Below are 13,571 nucleotides of genomic sequence, written 5' to 3' on the forward strand. Positions count from 1 at the left end.
TACAGTTTCCCTTGTGACTCATTTTGTCTGCACAAACTTCCGAAGGCTGTCTGCTAAAACCACCCTTTCCTTTTTTATACATTGTGGTGTATGGAGCCTCTTTAGACTTGACCAGTTGAGTCAAAAGGATGCTCCACGGGTACTGGCCCTTTGGCCTCACAGGAAAGGAAGATTTTTCTCATCTGAGGATGCTATGAGGAAGCTTTGCAGATTATGTAGGAAGTGGCTTTCCTCAAGGAAGTCCGAGCTACTGTACAGGTGAGAAACCCATCAAAGAAGGTGAATCTAGTGCTCAAACTCGGTTAGACCTAGTGGCTGGCCTTCCATGACGCTTCCATGACCCACTGTAGCTCCTTGTGGGACCAGAAAAAACTCTATTCCTTGAGTTCAAGGCTCGAAGTGCTACTTGAAGCAAGTTAGCCTGGAAACAGCATTGCAGTAAGGGCCAGAAGGAGGTTCCTCCAGGCTGATCGAGGTCGGAGCAGCTGGGTGAGACACCCTGCTCCCACCGGCTCGGTACCACATGTCTCTGTGAAGAGGTGCTGCCGCTGCCCACTTGGTCTCGCTTAGCTCGGTGTGAAGATAGAGGAGGAGAGGTGTAGTTGTTCTAGTGGAGGTACGAAACAAGTGCAGGCTATAATGACATTTATCTATTGCTTTTGTACTGTTATATTAATTATTCATGGCACGGTACATTGAAGGAGTTTCACATTTTTTAAAATAGTTGCAATTAAATTTTTTAACTTTTTTAACATAATTTTTTAAAAAAATTTTAATGGTTACAATGTTTTTAATTGGTTACAATTTGAATTCCCCTCTGCCTGGCAGGACCTCGGCTGCCCCAGCCCACCTCCCCCACAGAACCTGCTGGAACAGCGCCAAGATTCTGGGAAGACGTGCTTTTCCTTTTTGGATACAAACTGCTATTCAGTGTTTGGAGTCTTACTGGAAGTTTCCTTCAGGAAGAAAAAACGATGTTGAAGTTAGATTTTTGTCTGACTTTTGTCCTTTTTATGTACAAAGACTAAAAACAAAGTTATGAAAAAAGGGCGAGCACTTTCTTCTCAATTTCAAGATTCTTCCAGCAGAGTTCCCACGGAAAGTTGTCTCCAGCTATAGACTTTTAGGCCAGTACCTAATGCTTGCTCTGGTTATCTCCTTGCTTTTCTGATGTTTCCACGTCAGCCTGTGCTGGTTTTGCTGCTTCTTTTTACGCCTAGCTCCATCGAACAGTGCCCACACTTCTGCATCTGTAGTCAGCCCTAAGAAAACCTTCTCTTTTATCTGGGATCCTTACAATGGTGTATGTTGCTGTGTTCTTGGCAAGAGCTCTTTTTGTTTCAGCGCTCTAATTCCATGAAGGAGCTTTACTGTTTCTTACATTTTATTCTGAATGATAAACAGCTGTTAGGACCAACTGCTACAAAGAGATTTTGTCCAAGCCCTAGCCTAATGCACCCTAACCCCCACTGAAACCATCTTTCAGAATGAAGTTTTGACTTTGAGATTTCACCTTCACAAAGGTCTGAGGATCCAAGTTGTTCCTAGAGAAAACTTCTTGCACTAGTTGAACATATCAAAGTTGAAACTTCAGACTATAGAGTCAGAAATGTTCTTCTTCAACAAAAAAGAAATACAAAACCAAGCCAAAATACTGTATCATGTCACTGCAAGGCAGACATTAGGGGCTCGGGATTCCAGGTATATAGCTGGGGGTAGCTCAGCACCTCAGTTTCTTCCCATCATGACCACAGGAGACTCTTGTCTTAGACTGGGCTCCTTCCACCATCAACCTACCCATCAGTGCACCAGTCTCAGCTCACAGCCATGTGTGCCTGGCTATAATTTTAAAGAGCAGTGCTGTCTGATGTCCCTTAGTGTGGCAGCACACTCAGGTGTCTCTTGCTGGTCACAGAACATCACTGTTCCTTATCCCTGGAAGGCCACACCAGGATGATGCCCAGAAACATCTGGGAAAAAGCATGTTTAGGGCCCTTGTGGGACCAGGAAAGGTGTATCTCCAAGTGCAGAAGCACCACAAACATGTGAAGGATCTCCAGGGCCCTAAGCAGAGAGGCGTGCATGGAAAGGATGAAAAGGGACCAGATTTCCTTCACACCAGTGTAGAGATGACCCCCACCAAGGGCTGCCCCCATGTCCCTGCCCCTGCTAACAAAGAAATGGATGGATTCCACATTCCCCAGGAATGGGGTGGGAAGTTTGAAAATCCTCATCTCCTCCCTGAAATATTGGAGTGCTGTTCACAGCCCTCCAGACCAGAGCAGTAGGATGTTTTCCTTCTGGCTGGCACAACCTTTTGTGTTTTAAACCAAGCCCAAACAAACGAATTAAAACCCATTTTGTCAGTGCTCAGATGGACCAGAGACTGTGTCGGGGTTCAGCAGGAGCTTCTTGTTGCAAACACAAAGGGTAGGTCACTGCCAAGACAGCCCACTGCTGGTCAGGTGCGGGGCTGAAACGCCACATCCTTCTTCTCTAATACATGACCTTGTGTTAAAAAGGTCTTACCAACCATCAAAACATAAACATGCGGTGGCAAACGTGAGGGAAGTTAATAGCGCTGCATCCGCAGATAGCTGCAGCATGGGTGCGTCATTCGATGAGGCTTCTCAAGGGCCGCCAGTCGCATTTGGAAGCAGAAAAGTCACCATGCAGATGCAACTGAGTCCAGTGTGGAGCAAGACTTTTATTCAGTGACTGACAATCCAGCTGGGTACATTCTGTGGCATTTCTGTGGCAGAGATCCGTCGCTCACAGACACGATCAGGGAAATTATTTTATAGAAGTTTCCTTCTCTGTTGTAAACGATGCAGATACTGTATGGGCAACATAAACTGCTTTATATTACACACAGACAAGGACTGCTGCTGAAAAAACTTGGAAGCTGTAACGTCAGCGATCTCCAAGTTAGAAAAGGCTTTTGCAACTGCCATTCCGACACTAATTGCAGTTACATTATAAAACACTATTTTTGCCACAGAACACTTGCTTCACCCATCGGACAGAAAGTAGGAGCCACTCAAAGAAGAAACCATTGGCATGCTTTAGCCACACTGTCCTGTATTTACCATGGTCCATGTGCAGGGCTGTGTTCAACCACATTTCCTATGGGCTCTGCTCTGACACTCCTTCTTTGAAGCAAGTCTGTCATAAGCACTTATTCACAAGGCTTCCCATTGCAGGGCTCTAAGACTATCTCATTTTAGCTACCTAAGGCTCCTTTCCTGAGCACTGGTTATTATGTGGGCCTTTCTGTCCACATAATAATTATGTGTAATTACTTTGTTATTATTATTCTTGATATTATTTTTCCCATAAGACTTATGGGGAAAAAAGTAACTTGATGCTGTTTTCTGGAGCGTACACTAATGTACATAAACTGGAAAAACCCACTAAGGATGTGCCAACAGCCAGCATTTTGGCATTTCCTACATTCTCCTCAATATCGCAGCCATTTCATGTTTAATGATTTTTAAGGTCATTTTAGAGAGAGTGACAAATAGAGTAGTTTGACATGCCACATTCCTACAGCCAAGCCAAATTGCTCCTGCTTAAATAACTACACCAGAAAATACTGGATTATTGAAAACAATTTTAGCAGAAATTAACTTTAACAGAATTAATATTAGTCTTGTCCAGTTAAAGGAGGGAGGTTAAGAGAAACTGATGGATAATTAGAAAGAAGGTAATCTCCTAGCAAAGAAGTAAATAAAGGTTAGTGAGCCAGGCTTAATATTAGGCTACTGGAACAGTTCATGTACAGGGCAATTGGAATGTATGGCCAACAAAAAAATCACTAAAAGTGAACACAACCCCATGGGGGGGTCTTGAGGGAAGGGTCTAATTCTCATTGCAACCTACCCATGGTAAGATGAAGGCTGTGCTGCAGTATTTCCACAGAATTTACAGTATCTGTTTAGAAACTGAACGTCATAATTGATGCAATACAAAAATTGGTGGTGAAATTGCAAATAAGTAAGCAGTGAAGGTGCAGATAGAATTTTCTGAAGTGAACCTGCAAGTTAATATAAGCGGAGTTGATTTTCTCCTCGCTTGTTAGCAGTAAAAGGCTGTAACTCTATCCACGACTCAGCAGGGTATGCACAAAATTGATCAATGCAGAGGTGAACTCTTTACTTGAGCTGTGGTTACTGAAAACCATAGGCTGCTTTCAGGGGAATCAAAGTTGCTGATGGCAATACAAATGCAGTAAAAGCATCCCGTGTGTTCTGAGGGGATATCATGTAACGGGGAACTGACCGATTTTTCAACAGTAGCTTCCACGAATGCGTTGCTGGGAGAGTTAGCCTGATTTAATAGGTTATCCAGCATGGATGGAGCATGCCCCAAACAACCTGAATTTACTGAACTGATTCCCTTCAAACTGGTTTTAAAAGGGCCACAGCAATCGTAGAATTTCGTTTCTGCATGCTTCAGTTTAATGTGGGAAATAATATGCAGGGCTATTTTAGGTTGCAGGGGCATATTGGTTTAGAGAGAGATAGCAACACATCAGGCATGCTACCATGTTTATGTAGCTTCTGGACTGGCTGGCTGGCATCTACTCAGCTCATACCTTGGGCAAAATAAGCTCAAATCTGTTCACACTCTTCTGTGCATTGGCAGTGATGTGTCTCCACTCGCATCCCCATACTGAAGCATCAAGTTTAACAGAAAATATTCTTATGATTGGCTTTGGATCTACTGTTTTCCTAATAATTTTCCTTCAGAATGGAAGGCTTGGAAAAGTAACAATGAAGAAACAAGAGCTGTAGTGATCTAGTGTCTCAGACCCACATTTGAGAATGGTCACATCTGTAAATGGGGAGGAAGATTTCATGCTTTGAAACATTAATTTCCAATTGCAACAGGCAGAGTTATCGTTCACAAAGCAATCACCATGGCTTCAAATTGCAGATCTGGAAAACTGCTGCAAAATGTTAAATAGATCTCCTGGTACTCTGCAGGATCACAGTATGGCCTTGATCACCTTGTGATCTATCAGTTCATCATCGTCCTGGACCCTGTGGATAGGCACCGCGGTTCTGTAAGGAACTAGGTGGCTATAGCACCCTCCTTTCAGAAGGAAACTAGCCTTGAGATGGGAGGGGAACGGTGACAACCTTTACCTGGAAAATTTCAAGCCACAGAAGAGCATTATGTATTTGCTGTATTTTCCCCTGACCTGAATACAATACCTGATGTGAGGATGTTTCTGCTGCAGCCTATGTTGTCATAACAGAGAGGAGCTTCAGGTCTTCACACACCAGCCTGAGGAACATTTCTGTTCTTCCTTAGAGGAAGTCAACACGTTCCTCATCTGCATGGTTAGACTTTGATCCTACAGTTCTTGAACCCAACTAGCTGATTTAAGGAACCTGGGAGTCAGGAAAAACGCTCATGCTCTTTCTTGCACTTTTTTCCACAGCCAGCGCCAGGCCATTTCTGCGTGCAGGACACAGGCACAGTCATACCTTTAGTTTGACCAGCTACTGCTGCTTTTCACCTCAGCCATCAGGTGACTGCTTTCAGAGGCTTTTCTTTCTTGCTCGTGGTATTTTATGTGCCTGCATTTAGGGGTTCCATTTTATTCTGGTTTATCTCACTCTTGAGTTTCTCTGGGTTGGTAATAAGTCAGAGGCAAGTTGTTTGTAAGTCGACAATTCACAGCTCAGTTGTGAGCATGTTCCTGTAAAGCCACATTCTGCCCTTGTTTACACTCTGCAGCTCCGGTTGTTTCACTGGGGATTTGATGGAGGAAATAAGGTCGGGATGCAGCTCTTTGAGTCCAATTCCACTGAACTTACTCTAGCAAAAAAAGCTTGTGGGTTTCCTTCTCCTAATACCCAACGCAATGGAAGGAAACATATGCTTCTCCAAGTGACCATGGAAACTGGTGCCTGGGTTTCCAAGGTGATTTTCTGGCAAGTGGCCGAAGGAGGAAGCGGTAACAAAACAGGATCCGGGCAGCAGAAAGCATCCACATTCCTGGCGGTGCAGCAGCCTGCCCCGAGGAGGCCGAAGCCACAGAGACAAACAGAGCAAACTCCTCACTTTAAAACCACTGCAGATATCAAACACATGGCAAAGGATGGGTAGCTCAGTCTGTGGTCCCGGCTTCCTTGCAAAATATCTGTTTTCTTTCCTGCTTCTATATGGTGACTGATATCAGCCTTATCCAACTGACTTCTTAAGGCCATATAAGCTCGCTTTCGATAGAAAATAAAAGAGCAAAATGACACAGGGAGAGAAAAAAGAAGCTGCTGAAAACCAACTCTTACCTTGAGGTTAGGAAATTCTAACACTCTAGATTTTTTTTTTTTAATGCTTCATAGTAGCAAGTAAGAGTGCTTTTCTACCTTGCATTTTGCAAGGCATGGAATACATGTGAAAAAGGATCAATTCCCTTTCAAGTGCAATAAAAGCGCTTTGCAGAGCACGCTGGTATTCCTCCTGGAGCTCCAAACCAGCATACAGCAGAACCCTTCCTTCCACATCTTTCAGGAGGACCAGAACTCTCCCTATCTTCCTGTCAGCACAGTTGCTTCTTAGAGAAAAGTTGAAATACAGTGAGGCGCAACATGGCATAACGGAGTGGAGGAGGAGGAAGGACTGGTGTCAAAGACTGCTCCCTATTGCAGCAGAGAGGAAGAGGGGTTGATACGCACAACATATGTGCTCCACCAACTCCTGCACAAGCATTAAAGCCTGTCACAGTATACACTGGTTACATGACCACAAGCAAGTACAGACATCGCATCTAACAGCAGAACAGCTCAGCAACAGGGATGTTACTCAAGATCAGATGAAGGACTGTTGCAAATCAAGACCAACCCCAGCAGGAGAGCTATCCATCCTGATATAAAAAGTCTGATCCAGAAATAGCAGAAAGCTGTTTCCTTTCTCCTGGAAGAGAAGGTGCCAAAGGAGTTTGAAGCTTCCCTCTACCTGTCAGGAGGAACTGCTGAGTATCAAAATCACAAACATGAATCAAACTGTTGCTAAGTGTTTTCTTGTGCGTTTATATTCACACTTTCAGCTATAAGTAAAGCCTTATGAAGCTTGATTGCCAGCTTTTTCATTAAAGCCAGGAGGTCCTATTCTACCTCTGCAGGATACAGTTATTGACAAGTTATTTTAATATTGTTTCATGACCGCAGGATAGAACCAAATTATCCTTAAAAGTCCTGTGAAGTATTTTGACATTAAGTCTTACTTACCTAATTGTGGGATTGATTTCAGAATTCCTTTTTCTTCCCCTCTCTTCAATTTCTAATGGAAAATCTGTGCTTGCAAGTGGTGGGGGAGATGTACAACAGCAGCCACTGAAAGCACTTTGCTTACCACAAACACAGAGCCTTTCTGAAAACATGGGGAGGGAGCACTTGCTAATCCCACTGGAAGTACAGTAAAAACTAGCTGCGGTGTGGGACGCATTGGCACCACAGTAAGGGGAGGTGGTGACAATGATGGGAGGGGATGTAACCCTTATGAGTTAATCTGACTGTGCCAGAACAACCCTTTCTGACCTTATCATCGATAAACTCCGATATGCGTATTTGTCACAAGGTGAGTTCAGGGTTTTACTCAGAGAATGCCTATATCCCACTGACAGCACTGCCCAGTGTAGTCTGAACACTCAGTTATATGATGTAGTTACGTGTACCGCTCTTCTGTACTTTCCCATCCACTTGGACCTGCACTTGGACACGGTAATGCTGCACTACACCACTCAAACCAGTTTAACAATTTCCATGGGGTTCAGGTCAGTACTTAATGTAGTTCTTTGCATCTTCTCAGAGCACTAAGACAGTGTTTGCAGCCTCACAAGTGTGGGGCATACCTTCTCCATCAGCTGAACACGATGCCCAGAAACCACAGCTAATTCCAAGCAGCTTGGTATATCCTCACGCAAAGGGCAGCAACACGCAGGGGTACCAGCGCTGGCTTTGAAAGGACTAGTCGTGCTAGTAAGGTACCACACCTGAACTAACCCATGCGAGTAGCTTTGCCTTCCATACCACCCACCTATAGTCATGTTTGTATTTTACTGTGCGCTTGCAGCGTAAGACAGGGTAACTGAGAACACGGTCTCTCTTGAAGAATAAGATTTGCTACAGTCATTTCCTAGGATTTAGGGATATCCAGACAGATATGGGACTAAATTGGTTTTTTGTAAGTACGATTAAAATATCGTAAAACTAGTATAGCGCATTGCAAATGAAACAATTGCATGTGAGTGATTGTAATTCACCTGGTGAAATAATCCCATTAACTCCCTGAAATTCAAATATTCTGAACTATTTGAGTTCAAATGTTTGTATTAGAAAAAATAAAACTATTTGCACTCAGAATCTATTGCTCTAAGATATACATTGGCCATGTATAGGCCTTTCCTAAGAATGAAAATCTTCGTATTAAACACCTTAAAATATTAGACAAATAGTTTGCAATATAATTACCATGCCTACGTCCCATGCTAAGGACAGCTAGTGAAAGAAGGTAAAATGAACACATAGGTAGGAGCCAGCAGAAGACTTGGCAGCACTTATGAGGCCTCTACATAAAGTAATTACACATGCCACTGGTCTGAGATCAATTATTTATATCCTCTTTTATATATTGTGGCTCACAGTTTATTGGCAATTGTTATTACCAATTCACTTCAATAGAGGGCAAAAGAGACTGAAGTTGTCATCTCAGACTGGAGGTTGCATGCAAGAGTGAGAATTAAGAAAGCTGGGAGGATTACATACAATTGGAAACATGACCAAAGTAAAATAGTAGAGCTGTACAGGGTTTGGGTAATTTTAATTTCCCTTAATGCTTCACTGCTCTCCCTATCTGTGAATCATACTGAAACAAACACAAGGCCTTGTTGAAACAAAATTAACTCCAAACTCTTCACAGTCATTTTTCTCTAGCCTTGAATAGATTGTAAGCACAAACTTAACAGTACCAGGAAAAATATATGGTTTGGTGAACTGGAAGTGCATTCTCCTACATTTTCTTTTACTGATTTCTAATGCAGCAAATTACTGAATAATTTGGTGCACTTAAGGGAATTTCTTGTGAGGAATGACCATTTTATTTGTTTTTATTTTCTCTCTGATTTTATTTCTCCAGTAGAACAGGGCCTTTGCAGGCTATCTAATAGAGCATTTCAAATGGTCTCTTTTCTGTTCCTGAGTTTCAAGCTCTTTCAGTAATGCTTTAAAATTCACCTGCTTTCAGACACAGAGACACAATATCCTAGCAGTTATTAAAAAGTCTGATGTTTTATGAAATGTGAAATAATAGACTTTGTTTGGTCTGTGGGATAATTACTTCCTTCATTCCGCCTAAGAATGCAGAACAGGAAGATGGCTGTTCTCCATGCTGCAATGAATGCCATGATGATGGACCGATTTGACCTTCTTATCGTTAAAGAATTGCTCACACAGTGATACTTGTCTCCTGCTATTCTTCCCAAATTTTGTTTGCGCTGATATAATTTCCTGTAGCGACCTTAATACAGTACATTTCAATAATTGATAGCTTTCCCACAAAACTCTTTCCCTCCAAGTTTTTTTTTTTTAAGTGCACTTGACCTACCAGTCCTCCACATTTACTGACCGTTTGCTTTCCTAATGCTTACAGTCTTTATTCTGCTAGGATTATGCAGCAGCTTGTAAGCAGTGTGAAAGACAACATTTGAATTCAAAATTATCTTGACAAATGAGCAAGAGTTGATCAAATGAGGAAATATAATAAAAACAAGAGAAGAAAATGTCCACTTAGGAGCAGAAGATCAACTACAGATATACAAAATGGGAAATAGCCTGACAAAGAGCTCAGCTGCAGAAATTAATGTAAGACTTATTGCAGAATGCAATAGAAATATGAGTTGACAACTGCTGCAAAAAAAAAGTAATTGTTGCTGTGGGATACGTGTAGAAGGAGCATCACATTCAAAAGGGTACGGCAATCGTGTTCACCGTGAGTGAGTCCTTACCTGGAACACAGCATTTGTTGCTTGGCACTGTACCTTAAAATAAAGGGTTAGGGAATGAAAGAAGGTGTACAGAGGTACTGACTTGTAATGGAAATATTAAAATGGCAGAAATGAAGTGTGAGTGGATATAGTTGCATAAGCATGACAACAATGTAAAAAATGGACTATATTCATAAACAAGGACATAGTCCACAACAGTAAGATCAAGGGCTGTTGGCCATGTTAGCCCCAGGAGACCTGCACTCCAGTAAAATCAGACCACAGACTGCCTGTCAGCAGAACACCCTACCCTCTAACAAGAGGAAGATTGGAAGAAGGTAACAGCACATCACTTAGACGTCATTCCTTTTCCTTTCAGCCCAGCTAGAATACAGACTATGGAACTCGGAGCAGACTTGCCTAAAATTTATGGAGATGGAAGTAAGCAAAATTCTGATGAAAAAGAACGATGCCATGGTGATTTTTGGCTCTTGAGAATAAAAGACTTGTCAAAAAATTAGTTTGTCATTGCTTAACAGATGTGATGAAGACCTGATACCTGGTGTCCCTTCACAGAATCACAGGATGGCTGAGGTTGGATGGCACCTCTGGAGGTCATCTGGTCCAACCCCCCTGCTCAAGCAGGGCCACCCAGAGCTGGTTGCCCAGGACTGTGTCCAGGTGCCTTTTGAATATCTACACAGGCGGAGACTCCACAGACCCCATGTGCTCTGTGTTGGACACAAGTGACCCCAGCCAGACCACCTGAACACTTGCATCTTGGCCCTTCTAAGTATGTGGGTGTGAGACTGTAAGTGAATTAAATAATTCAGAAAATAACTCATGGGTGGGTAAAGCCAATGTACTTAGAGATTTTGTGAAATAATATCACCTTCTCCTTCCACAGAGTCTCACACTGAGTTTTTTACACTCACATCTTAGCAGAGGAAAGCACAGATAATGATACATGCTGGAAGGCTGAAAGACCTGGGTTTGTTTGGTCTGGATGAAAAAAGCTTCAGAGCAATTAAGGTGATAGTTTTCTATATATAATATGCTATTATTAAGAGGACAACAACCAGCTGTTCCTATGGATCCTGGGGAAAGGACAAGAAGAAAACAGCTTCAATTGCTGCAAAATTATTTTGGCTGAGTATCTACAGGAGTGAAACCCTGCGAGGAGCTTACCGGGACACCTCATGGAGGTTCACCTCATGGTGAAGACACCAGAAACTGTGAAGTACGTGACCAGCAAATATTTGTCACCAATATCTGGATACGTTCAACCCTGTCTTACTGCTGGGTGCTGGACCAGACCAGCAGTCGACAGCGCATTTCTGGTGCTCAGCGCCAGATTTATTGCCAAAGGCCCTGTGATTCAGAGACCCTGGTGCCAGCCCAGATCCATGTCAGTTAGACACCTGGTTCCTGCGCCAAAGTTTTGTCACCACTGGACTCAACAATCTCTTTCAGTCTCTTCCTGACCTATGTTGTTGTGGTTGCTATGAAACCCTTACTCATGGAAGCAATTTTTCCACTGGCTCTGTGGACTTCTGCTCATTTCTCACTACCAGGAATGTTAAAACATTTTTATTTCTTCTTCAATAAAATTGAAAACAGCCATGCTTGAACTGGTGGGGGGAATAAAGAATTTGTTTTAGCCTAACTTTTTAATTTCAGATTACTTTTGAAAAACTCTTATTTGTCGCCTAGAGGTAACACAACTGCAATCCTTTGAGCAGATCTTTTGTTATTATCCGTCTGACAAGGAGATGGCAGCAGGGTGGTGCTGTTGCATTTTTCTCTTCATTTGCTATTTTTTTTAATCTCCATTTTTCAGGAGTAAGAAAACGGAGCTTCTGAAGCTTTGGTGCGTTACCAAAAGTACACATGGAAATATTTGCATCAGGTTAATCAGGTTAAAAACCAAATAGCTATGTGTTTTCAAAAAGTTTTATGTGAGTTTTAGACACAGTACTCCCATTGCCTTTTCAGATAACTGCAAAACTCAGCTCTGAAGTGATCTATGAAATTGAACGTTCAGGTATTGAAGGCTGAATGACGCTTACAAATTCTTCATGTTCTATAATTGCTGGGAGAAATCTTACAGCAAGAGCAGGACTGAAGAGGTAGATCCTCTACCTGTATTTTTAGTAGGATCAAGTTTAAAGAACATGTTTTGTGTATAGGCTGGTTTTAAAATGCTCCTCATTTCTACACATTTTGTTTTTGCACTTTGCAGCTTTTTTGATTACATTTTCATTCATGATATGTGAAAATGGGAAGTACGTAACCAAGGTAACAATGATGTCCCTGGTACGTATCTGAGGGTGCACTAATCTCACATTACAGTCCTAAGCCAAGCTGTACCTTGCCTTACACAATCCCTGCCATCCTCCCATCATTTACGGAATAAGATCTCACCAGTGGGACCATGTTTTGGGGAGGACCCGCAAAGAAGGGGGGGCAGCTGAATATTACGCAATACAGGCATATAAAGATGTCACTGCAACTGTCTGCTGGACACATCGGAACCATGCACTGCCTGTGGCTGAGCCAGCCTGGAGCAAACACTCCTGGCACAGAGCAGTGTAATTCCCTCTGTCCTTGTTACGTCTCTAAGTGAGAAACCTGACAAGTGGTCCTGACAGTAAGGCACATGCTGAGATGGTCAGAGGACCACAGGACAGCACACCAGATTTCTAACTTGGCGCACAAGAAAATACAGGTCTTACTATACATCATTACCTGCTACTGGGTAACCCCCCATCATATTGCCCTCCTTCTCTAGTTCAGCTCTGTGAGGCTTTCTTTATCTAACAGAGTGAGGACAAAAGCTCAGTGTCAGGTGGTGCAGATAACGCCCCTTTGCTGATACCGGTGCTGGCATCAGTAAGGTCAAGAAAGGTAATTTCTGTTCTGATGATTTCACTTATGCCCTTGCAGACCACTTCTCTCTTCAAGCTATTTATGTGAGGGAGTCTTTGCTAAGCAGAGTTGCTCCAAAACTTCCCAGTTAAATTCCTCAACACATTTTTGTCTGAAAGTGTTTGCACTTAGACTTGCTGTAACGCCAGGCCCTGCTGTGACTCTAACCCGCAGCTGCTTGACAACAGATAACCATATAAGCAAGTGACAAGCTTATCTGACAAATGGCTTTTCGTCCAGATTCTTGTTTGTACACTTTAGACGTCCTGGGTCCTGTGGGCCATTTTGCTATCAGCAATAGACTAGAGATTGAAAATTGATTATTTATACAGTATTTATTTCTTCATGCAAGAAGACCAAAAAAAAAAAGTTATCTTGCTCTTCTCTCCTTTCCCCAAACAGGACTCCTTCATTTCTTCAATCCATTTTTCCAGCCTTACTTCCATTTCTTCCCACTATTCAAGCTCAGTCCAGTTCCTCTCTGGGCATCCCTCCAGATGCCTTTCCTTTTGAGGAACCCTTTACTTTCCCTCTGGAACCAACACATGTGAGTAGACCGCTATATTGCTGAGCACTCAATTCCTTTTTACGGGTACTTCTGCCTCCTCAGCATTTCTGCATAGTGACAATTCTGCATTCCCTGTGGTGC

Source organism: Phalacrocorax carbo, chromosome 1 (genome assembly GCF_963921805.1).
Source record: "Phalacrocorax carbo chromosome 1, bPhaCar2.1, whole genome shotgun sequence".
NCBI classification, from domain to species: domain Eukaryota; kingdom Metazoa; phylum Chordata; class Aves; order Suliformes; family Phalacrocoracidae; genus Phalacrocorax; species Phalacrocorax carbo.